The following is a 9,845-nucleotide window of genomic DNA, read 5'->3' as shown; positions in this document are numbered from 1 at the left end:
AAACAAAACAAACAAACAAAAAAAAACAACAAACAAAAAAATTACCCTTCAGCCTGCATTCCTGATGTTATTTTATTTCCTTCTCCTCCTTTCTGATCTTAATTGCATTCCGGTTTCTCTTAGGAGAGAAAACTCCTCGCTCCCAGAGCCTTTTCACCGCGAGCTGCAGTGCATGACAGTTTACAGCCAAGAAACTTCCTCCAACCGAACAGTTCAGTCGTAAAGGTTGCCCCTTTGTAGCGATGCCTTCCTTTTCGCAGGGCGAGAGCAGCCCCCAGCTCTCGGAGAGCCCGGCTGCCCAGCCCAGCACCGCCCCTGGCTGCCCGCTGCCGCTTTCACCCACGGTGGAGCGGAGCATCGCCGGGCACTGCCGTATTTCATACGGGCACAGGATATTCCCGGTCCCACAAAGCTCGTCGAGTCCAACTCCTGGCTCCACACGGGACAACCCAAAAGATCAAACCGTATGGCCAGCCCTCTTCATTCATTAAGAAAAGTGTATGGAAGAAAAAGGATAGATTTCACATAAAAGAGATGGAGTTTTTTTTTCCTTGTCTGTCCATTGCTTTGGCCTGGACCCCAGGGAGGGCTGTCTTCTTGGAACTACCAATTAGCGATGGCAATTCCATTTGCATACAAAACTTCCTAGTTACATTTCATTCTAGCGTATGTGCAAAGCTGAATCAAGAAAATTCCTGAAGTTTATTCTGGAATAAACTCTTTATGATACAAAAAGGGTTACCCTTTTGTAACCCCATCGTTCTACATATACCTAAAGAGGAAACGACAGTATGCAAAAACACAGCATTTTTAACCCATTTTAAAGTTCATATAGTGTGAGCATTGGGATTATCTGGGATAATAATTGTGTTTCAAATTCCCTGTTTTTCAAAGGGTTTTTCAACATTTAAGAGCTGATTTTCTCCCTAAGTTGTAATTTTGAAAAACATTTTCTTTTCAAGCAGGCTGAAGGGAGTACAACACACTGGTTTCGGTTTGTTTTGCTGTCACCCTGTAGCAGGAGGGAGGACAGTGCAAAGGCAGAGTGCCGTCCTGCATTTTCCAAAGGTGGCAAAACTCCCGTTGACTCGGTCAGATCTTTGCTTGAGTACTGCTAAGTACCCTCCCCAGCTCAAACGCTCAGATCCTGAGGTTTCCTTCATGAAAGTCAATGATCGAACTTCCAATGGCTTCAGCGCCCACTGCACTAGACAGCACCAACCGGGGAAAACAACACAAGAAGCTGAAGCTCACAGGAAAGCCCTTAAGGGAGAGTCTGGCTAAAAATGGATGGCATCAGCAGGCTTGAGTGCAGATTACTTTTGATCCAAACTCATAGTTTTTAGATGAAATATTCTTTCCAGCATCTTCATAGATTCATAGAGTTGCTCAGCTTGGAAAAGACCTTAAAGATCATCAAGTCCAACCTCAACCTGACCATATATTGCCCTAATTCTACAACACTAGAGATACTTAACCAAGGAATCCTGAGCAGGAGCAAGCAGTCAAAGCCACCCACCTCCCTTACTCAAGCACTGCTTGAAGAACCACAGATAAAGCAGACCATGGGGGGCTGCAAAGAGGCATAGTAGCAGAGTAAGAGATGCTATTTAGTGCTTTATCCTGGCAGAACCACCTAGCAACCACAGACCACTGAACATATGTTCTGCTTCAGAGCCCATAGGAGTCTGGTGGCACAAAGTACTTCTCTTGTTGTAGACAGCCTTGCAGAAGTCCCATTGAAAGACCCTGCATAATCTTGTTTTCTAAACTCCAGCGCACATAGTTTCCAAAGTGCACTGAAGTGAACATTTCTTTCTGAGATGTAACAAGGTAAGCTAAAAAGTTAACGTTCATCTTAAATGCAATAATCCTGAGATTTTCTGACATCATTACTAGTAACCAAAGCAACATAGCTTAATTGATACTCATCTTTGCCCTGGGTACTATTTCTCTTCATCAAGGAATGCAGTGTTAAGAATCAAACAGGCCATATTCTTCTCGCATTGCTTTAATACCAATAACAGATCACTTTAATACCAATAACAGGCAGTAGGGTAGCCACAGTTTCTCCTTCCCCTGCCTCTGAACACTTCATGGAGATTACCATAATGCTGAAGACAAACTGGGTGCTTCTCAGCTTCCTAGTAATAAGGCCTCTAGAAAAAAAAAAAAGTCTTTGTAATGGCAATATTTAAAAAAAATTAACTTTCTCCTTTTTTTTTTCTTCCCCTACAGTTTAAAACTTTTCTTCCATTCTCCATCATTGCTCCACATGCAAGACAAACACTGATCATAAATAAGGCTAAGTTTTTTTCCTATTCAGCTGGCAACTTGCAACTATGTCTTAATTGTCTTGTACTTTGCAATTAGCATTTGCCTTGAATGCTGTCTCTTAGGAGCCCTTTATTGCCAAGATTACTTCCCAATTTCTTGATAGGTAGCTCCTCCATCCATACAAAATAAAAACACTTGGACTTCCTATGAGAGATTACTGGAATTGAATTATCTGCTGTTTCATTGGGGTTGTAGCTACTGTTAAAAATAGTAAGGAAGCTACCTGGCACACAATGGTGTTGTTTTGTTTTGTTTTTTCCCCTTTACTTCATTTAATACCTTCTGACTAATACCAACAGTAGTGGTAAACTGTATTAGGTTTTTCATCATGTTGATTAAGTTGGCTCATAGGAAAGGACTGGAACTTAACTCTGCATGGATACAATTTGAACTCACAGGTAGGACTCTTGTACATCACCTGACCCACCTTTTAGGCCTCTCCACTGTCCCCACATCTTTGCAAGATGCACTCTATTCTACCTGTCCAACACCTACCTTTGCCTGCACTTGCTTCACCACTGAGGACTTTTCCACAGCTGATACGTGTTTTTTTCATTAGTATTTTTTAAGAGAGTGAAAGTCTCTCAAACTGATAAAGTCACCGCCATGCTTTCCTGTGAATCTTCTTTTCTATTATGTATTTGGCATTCATGTTGCATGCCATCCTTGACAGGTCCGCTAAGAGGAAAATAGAAGGTAGAAGGACTGCATGGAGCAGAAAAATTGGACTGATGCCAATGATTCTAAATCTGAACAAAGTCTAAATGAATAAGCAGAAATGCAGAGAAAAGAGAAATTACTGACACAGCAGCTCCTTTAAGCTCCTGTTGGTCTTCCCAGGGAGACAATGGGCAATACCAACTTCTTGTCAGGCAGAACTAAACCAAAGAGCAGCTTCCGGGACATACAGAGCAGACTGTGCATCTCTGCTTCATGAAGAAGAGTGTAAAATGTTTCAAAATGTTCAGCCTTTCTCTGCTAAATGTACTCATTAAGCTCCAACAAATAGAAACACTTCCTACAGTTCTCTATCTTAGCAAAGATTAAATGGGTCTTGATCACTTTTCTTTCTGCCTTATGCCACCTGATGGAGGGTGATCTGGGAGAAGATGTTTGACTTAATCTACAGCACAAGAGACTGGGAGCCCTGAGAGTTGATTGTGAGACAGACGCTCTGTCTCACATGAAGCATCTCTCCTTCAGTGAGCTTCTCTCTTCATAGTGAGAACATTCCATAGCAATTGTCTTTGGTAATATCCACGTTTTCTCTGGAACCATTTGTAATGAAAATAAGTATCAGAGAAGCTAATAATGCATAACAAGAAATAATTACTGTCAAAACAACAATGCATTACCTTTGTTCTCAGGTAAAGCAATTATGGTCTGGTTCTCTAACAAGGATGCATCTAATCTGCTGAATTCTTTTCAAACACTTGCATTTCTCCTAGGCTTGTTTTAGCTCCACCTGGTCCCAGCACTCTACAGGCATTGGCTTATTTTGCTCTTCCAAATACTCTGCATAGTAAAAAGAAACTTTGAGTGAGTGATATCTTTTTGTCTAGCAGTCCGTGCTGTCAGTACCCCATGCAGATACAAGAGAGATGATGAATGAACAGCAAATGATGAATGTGTTGGGAGCACGTTGTGCAATAACCAGCAGAGTACTGCCGCAGGAGGCAGTGCTAGGGATGCCTAGGAGACGTGACAGATACCTCAGCCCCTCTTTGAATTTGCTGCATGGCAGACACTTTCCCAGGGCCAGAAAATATTTCTTGCCCTTGCTAAGAGGATGTCAGCTGCAACCCAGGATCAGCAGCTATGTAGTCTGGTGTCCTGTCTGGCAGCTACATAGGAAGATGTGACCCTTCACCCCTAATTATGCAGATTATTTTGTACTGCCTCCAGCCAGAGAGCACTGCTGTTGTGGTTCTGTTGATCAGTTATTTCCCCAAAGCACGAAGACTTACAGTTGTATTTTCTGTAAGCAGATACAACTTCAAATGTTTCTTTCTACTAACCAGAATTGCTCATTCCTGTTGAACTACTTTTTATATCTAGCTCAGAACCATAGATGCTCACTGCATTCCTGAGTCTTGCAGATTGCCAGGAAAACATACAGCTCCCTTGCCTAGAAAATCTATGCTATGTTTTCACCTTAAACATCAGTAGTTAACAACTTTCAAACATTGTAGAGGCACAATTTTGAAAACACTTCACTAAATTTCCTATGCTCAGCACTGATTCCTACAGCCTATCAGCAAATTCTCAGGCTGGAACCGCAGATTAGAACTGGTTCAACTGTTTCTTTTTACTCCCTGGACCTAAAGAAGCTTCTTCTCTCTTCCAAGAACTCTTATGTTCTCCTGTGCACATAAGGTCATTGAAGAAGGTCAATCACTTATTTCTGAAGTTAATGACAGCTCCACAGGCTACTTTCCTCAGATAGCTAAAAAGAAAAAAAAAAAAATCAGAGGTAACCTTCTTTTTTATGGTTAAGAATCCAGTTGTATAAAATCTTTCAACAATAACCTCCTGAGCAAGTACAAACTGGTAATTTTTGATAGTCAGTGTTGTTCTTCACAGCAATCTAGCACACTCATATCATTATTCTCGCTGTACACAACACTGAATTCTCAAGCCTCCAGAAAAGACAGGACTGAAGTTAATCAAGCTCCTGAAATTCTTTCTTTGGTTCCAACTCTTCTTTAAAGCCCCTGGTGTTGCCATAGCAAGGTTTTGGCAAAGCACTTCTATTGGGAAGGGGGAGGAAAAGAAAAGCTGGGGGATGAACCTAAAAATCTCCACCTTTTGGCTGTCTCAAGTACTTGTCTGCCTGCAAGCTCAATATGATGCAATTAATGAACAGCAATCCTCCTCCCTCGGTGTTTCCTTCCCTTTCTTGAGACAGATGTCCTGACGGTATGGCACCTTCTTTAAAGGAACTCGGTTTTATGGAAGCTGATCTCTCAGGGAGGCATGACTAGCTAGAAGCTTTTGGCTGCCCCATGTATTTCCAAGCAAAGTCACCGTGCTTCATCCAAATATCCATAGACAGTGTCGAACAGAGACAAAAACCATTTCTCTACAGGGTCTGGCAAAGGCCTCCTTTTATACAGATCCCTTCCAAATGTCCATAAATACTGAAATTTCCTTTACTAGTCTTAGGAAACACTCATATAGGCAAACATTTCTCACTCACAAACTGTCCTTTTTCCTCACATGCTGCACACATTTTACTCCGTGTAACTTTCATCCTATCCCTCCTAGAGGTATCTTCAAACACACAGGAAATCTGCTCTCTCTCCATGCTGTCACATCTGACCAGGTACACATCACCACCTTCCCCTCATTTATACCCACATGCAAGAACCAAACCAGCTCAGAACTCACCCAACCCAGCCACCATAAGTTAAGCACTCAGATGAGTTACCTCTTCGTTACTGATGCTAAATACACACAAGTCCTACCAAAGCCAAAAGGCTTTTTAAACTGGGATACCTCAGCCCTTCCAGCCTCCGTTTCCTATCAGGCCCCAGACACAGACAAGTATAGATAGTCTCAGCTGTACTCATCCAGCTAACTCTATTAGCCTCAATCACACCAAGCAAAGCAATTTCAGAATTTAAGTTATTAAAGTTATTAAGTTTAGCCACAAACATTTATTTTTTTTTCCTGCTTAAATATTACAAACAAAGGAAGACAAAAAAAGCCAAGTCGACAGACGAAAACAATGAGATAGATGCACACAGCTCTGCCCTCCAGCAGGAAGCCTTATAAATATTTCTCCCTAGAAGAAACCAGCTGTCATGAGAGGTAGAGATGCATCTTCTCTGGGCTTTATGATGCACACTGCCTTATAAAAGCCATCTGAAGAATGGAAACAGAGTAAAGTCTTTTCCATGTCACAGTATGTAACATTAAAGATGAAAAAATTTTAACCTGACCCCCATGAGAACTGCACACTAACTTCTCTGCTGGGATTATACATTACTCAGCTCCTATTAATATCAGTTTGTTTCCCTCTTTCCTACATATTTCTCAAGTATATAGGCAATTGCAGAACTGAAGACTGACCATCAAGGATGGTTTTATAATCAGCAGGAGTAGCTTGAACTTCTTACACGGTCCCACACTACTTCTAAGTTATATACCGAAAATCAGTAACATTGAACTCGTACAAGACAACAGTTTGTTTCCCTACCAATGGTTGCAGACATCTGCAAATCTTCCCCTTTTGGACTCCCTTCTGAGCCTTTCCTCTTTATTCTGTATGTGAAATGCACATCAGCATACAAGCTCAAACTTGGATTTAAGTTTACACAGTTTGATTGATTGCAGAGTATAATAAAACTGCAGTTTTCTAATACTGCCAATGGCTTAGGGAAGGATCAGGGGAAAACATGATTCCCAGCAGATTTGAAACATCCCCAGGGTGTTTCCAACAAATATATTTGGGATGCCTCAATTGAAAAACTCTGATGCTAAATCCTAAAGTTTCTAATTACTCATATTCCTATATTTGTATAACAAGGCTTTAAAGTAGAAATCTTATCAGCATTGGCCCTTCCATGTCTGCCTGAAGATCTTTGTGCGTAGCGCTGGAGGAATTCCTTCCTCCAGCTGCAATGAACTTGAGGAAAGCCTTCTTCAAAAGGGCAAACCTGAGGAACCTCTGGAGGAGAAAGGCATTTGCCATTTCATACTTGTTTTGAAATGATCTTCTTCATTCTACAAAGTCTCAGCTCTAAGAGACTTTGTAAGAAAAAGAGATTCTTTTTATAGGTTGCTAGAAGCTGCACTTTTCTTAGGGAACTGACAAAACCTTGCATAGAGAGGCAAGTCAGCAGGAATATGCTCTTCTGGAAAGGGGTGTTGACTTAAAACACTGTGAAGTACACCAATCACATTTAACAAGGAATTTTACTTTTGCAGTAATTCTTCCGTGTTTTCCCATTATCCACCCATCAAGAGAAAAGAAAAAAGTAATGAAAAGATACAGAAATACTTTTTGAAAATGCTTTCACTGAAAAGAAATACAAGAGTAGATGGTCAAGAGCCTTGTGTCATGAAGAGCTGCTGTCATTTAGAAGTTTTTCTCTTGTCAAAGGTGTCTTTGGTGGATTAAAAATAACCTCTTTTGCTAAAGCTAGGTATATAACAAAAAAGAACATTTGAATTTTTGAGCTGTCTCTACTTAAGATGGATTTCTAGTTTATACCACTATCACAGGCAGTTGACTTTGAGTCTAATCATTGAGACCAAGTCTGTTGCCCGGCCAGCTGAAGGACTGCCATGCAACAGCCTGAAATGAGTTCTTTTCCTTCCAGCTATTCCCCTGAAGGGCTTTGATCTCACACTTCGTTAGTCTAAAAAAAGAAGCATGCAAATATTAAGTACTACTCTTCTGCCTAAGCTTTGTTTTCACTGGAGAGGCTCTGCTGAGCATAAGTCAGCTAAACCAAGCAGAATTCTACAACTTGACACGTTATAATTTTCAAATTTAAATTACAGACTCACTACAATTTTCCATCCAACTGCAAATTGGTGTGTATGCTATAATTTTTAAAAACAACAAAGAAGAAAAAAAAACACCTTAGCTTTTCAGTAAGTCTTTTCCCTTCTTGCAGATTCGCTGGGAACGATGACTACAGCACTTACCATTTCTGAGTCATTTCCACAGGAACACAACAGAAGTTAATCTGATAAATCCACACGTACTGACGTACAGCACCCAGTGCTTTCCACTGTGGCATTATCTTTTTCACTTTCCAACCTTGGTTTCTAACAATTGGCTTACAGCTGGTAAATATTTGCCTTAACTGACACATTTTATAGGAGTGAAATAACCAGCATCCCATCTTATTTCTTGCGTGTCGATGCTTGTAAGTTTGTTTCAAGTGACACCATGAACAAATTGAAATTTAGAGTAATGAGGTTTGTTGTCAGGCAAGGTGTCTTGACGAGGATGACATTATGTAGAAGATGAGTATATTCTCATACAACTTCAGAATATGGTATTACATTTGTAATGAGAGTATATTTTTGTTTTTGATAGCATCAGAAATTAAATGCAATGATCGTTGCCCTAATAGCATTTAGTAACCAGGTTTAAAAATCCTCCTACTGAAAACCAAATCATACATATGCTCCAACTACACATTTTGTGTGAATAAATATACAAGATCATGTGCACATATAGCAATAGATCACATATGCCACAGCTCCTCAGTTAACAGAATTGCCCTTGTCTACATAAGCTGCAGTACAGTAAATCACTTTCTTGTTTTTGTAAATTATGACAGCGTTCACTGTGTACTCAGATTTTCCCAGACCTTCAGCATGGAGCCACACAGCTGTATCTCAACAACAGACAATCAGCTGAGAGGTTAACACCTAGCTGTTGTAACACTACCGTGACTGGGCAGCACTGCAGGTCCCTTCAGGAAAACAATCCTAACTTCTGCCTACAGAAGTAACCAGCAGCTGGAAGCACATCCAACCACAGAAAAATGACCTCTTGGTGATTGTACAATCAATAGTCATACAATCAATAGGTATACAGGGATTAGGTTTAGTAAGATTATCACAGTGGAAAGATAATCAAAATAAACAGAAATGCTCACCAGTGTCACAGGCTCACAGTAAACTCCACAAGGAGCAATCTCCAGAAACAGATCCTTTCTTAGTGTTAGTCAGCTTTTAAATGGGATCTAGGAGAGGTGGAGCCAGGCTCCACCCCTTCCAGTAGCACAGGTGAATTGCCTTCACCTTTGCTCCCGTGGCTGACTCATTGCTCGCCTGTGTTCAATCAGAGGTTCAGGCTGTGATCAACAGTTCCCATACAGTGACAAGGCAGTTATCTGCCCTAGCTGATCTCTTTAGTACCTAAGGCCCTCCTAATACTGATAATGCTTGGACTCTTCAGTCATACCTGCTTTGTATAAGCCCTTTGCCTCCCTAGAGTCTCATTTTCTCATTGTTTCAGCATAAGGTGTGTTTTGAGCCTTCCCACATCCTACAGCATCTCTGCAATGTGCCTGTAGAATGTATGTGGACTGTTGTTACACATCACTCTTTTGGGAATGTCTGTCAAAGAAAGAGAGAAAGGTAGGTATTCCCCAAAAGAGCAGCAAAGTGTGTACTGGTTCCCTTTGGTTTTTAAACGTTGCCAGTAACTTCTCTATGGAATGGCTGCATTCAATGATGAGGTAAATTGCACATTCATATTCAGAATTAGTGGAAATGTAAACAAGGTTCTACTGGATGGGTGCCATAAGAATCCTTTCTCATCAGCAGTGCTGTGATAGACAATTACCGTACAAAAATGCCTCAGGATTTCCAGTTGTTTAAGCATCTTAGAGGAAGGATGCTAATATTCAAATGTCCAAGGTTTGAAGACTGCAATGGTAGTGGCAAAGCAGTTATTGACTTGAGAGGGAGCAGATACAACCTATGAGAGTTCTAAGAATTGTAATATTTCAGAAGTCAGACTCAAATATACAGAGTTT

At 40.8% G+C, this 9,845-nt stretch overlaps 1 long non-coding RNA gene across 3 annotated transcripts; it reads right to left on the bottom strand.

Moving 5' to 3' along the window:
* Positions 1 to 316: 316 nt before the first annotated feature.
* Positions 317 to 9,099, bottom strand: LOC109366037. 3 transcript variants are annotated; one of them, XR_002112032.2, is made up of 4 exons: positions 8,961 to 9,093; positions 4,659 to 4,783; positions 3,693 to 3,852; positions 317 to 2,159 (listed from the first exon to the last, which is right to left on the bottom strand). It is a non-coding gene; the product is annotated as an uncharacterized LOC109366037 (long non-coding RNA). The 3 variants fall into 3 exon arrangements; XR_004158883.1 differs by having other exon boundaries at positions 3,693 to 4,783; positions 8,961 to 9,099; XR_002112033.2 differs by lacking the exon at positions 4,659 to 4,783 and having other exon boundaries at positions 8,961 to 9,084.
* Positions 9,100 to 9,845: the final 746 nt, after the last annotated feature.

Source organism: Meleagris gallopavo, chromosome 2 (assembly GCF_000146605.3).
Source record: "Meleagris gallopavo isolate NT-WF06-2002-E0010 breed Aviagen turkey brand Nicholas breeding stock chromosome 2, Turkey_5.1, whole genome shotgun sequence".
Classification (NCBI taxonomy): Eukaryota; Metazoa; Chordata; class Aves; order Galliformes; family Phasianidae; genus Meleagris; species Meleagris gallopavo.
The sequence above is the reverse complement of the archived record's forward strand: the minus strand, read 5'-3'. Positions and strand labels throughout refer to the sequence as shown.